The sequence below is a fragment of the Pteropus vampyrus genome, unplaced genomic scaffold (genome assembly GCF_000151845.1).
Source record: "Pteropus vampyrus isolate Shadow unplaced genomic scaffold, Pvam_2.0 Scaffold3495, whole genome shotgun sequence".
In the NCBI taxonomy this organism is placed as follows: Eukaryota; Metazoa; Chordata; class Mammalia; order Chiroptera; family Pteropodidae; genus Pteropus; species Pteropus vampyrus.
In genome coordinates this window covers 4440-5158 of record NW_011892276.1, presented here as the reverse complement: position 1 = coordinate 5158, position 719 = coordinate 4440, and positions in this window count along the sequence as shown.

The window sequence follows — 719 nt, the reverse complement described above, 5'->3', positions numbered from 1 at the left end:
GTGCCTGGCATATTGCTAAGTGCATCACATATTATCTCATTAAACCCCTACTACAGTCCTACAATATTTATTGACAGGGAGCCAGCTTTCAAGAGGTTGCAGGTTTTGCCCAGCGTGTTTTTAACCAATGACTCCCGCAGATTTTAACCAATGATTCTCTCCCTCCTAAGCTTACTTCTATGATAGCAGCTTCCCAGACAGCTGCCCCTGCCCTGGCCTGCAATGTAGGGGTTCCACAGCATCGAAAGCCCAGGGGAGGGATTTTCCTGATCGGAGGGGCCGTCTCTTCTTTCATCTGTCCTTCTGAAGCGAGTAAGACAAGCTGAATCTGTGGCTTGATGAGATTTCCCTTAACTGGCTCATCTACTGAGGCAGAAAAGTCATAAACACCAGGCAGGGTGAGAAGAGTTGAGAAAAACCCACGGCGTTCCTCCCTTGAGTAATGAGCGTCTTCCAGCCTTGGGCTCAGCCTGCCTTGGATTGGCAAGGGGACAGGTGGGGACAGTGGGGGAAGACCGTTAACAACCCTCTCCCCTTAATCCCCATACATCGCTCCCCACTCCATGCTCCCTGCAGCAGGCAGAGTGAAGCCACAGGCTCTTCAAGTCCGTTCACTGTTTTTTCATTCCGTTGAGGAGAAAATCTACCCTGGGTGATGCTTGTCTTTCATACCTGTCTACACTTGCTAATCTCTTATTCTGGAGGCGGCAGGCCCCCAG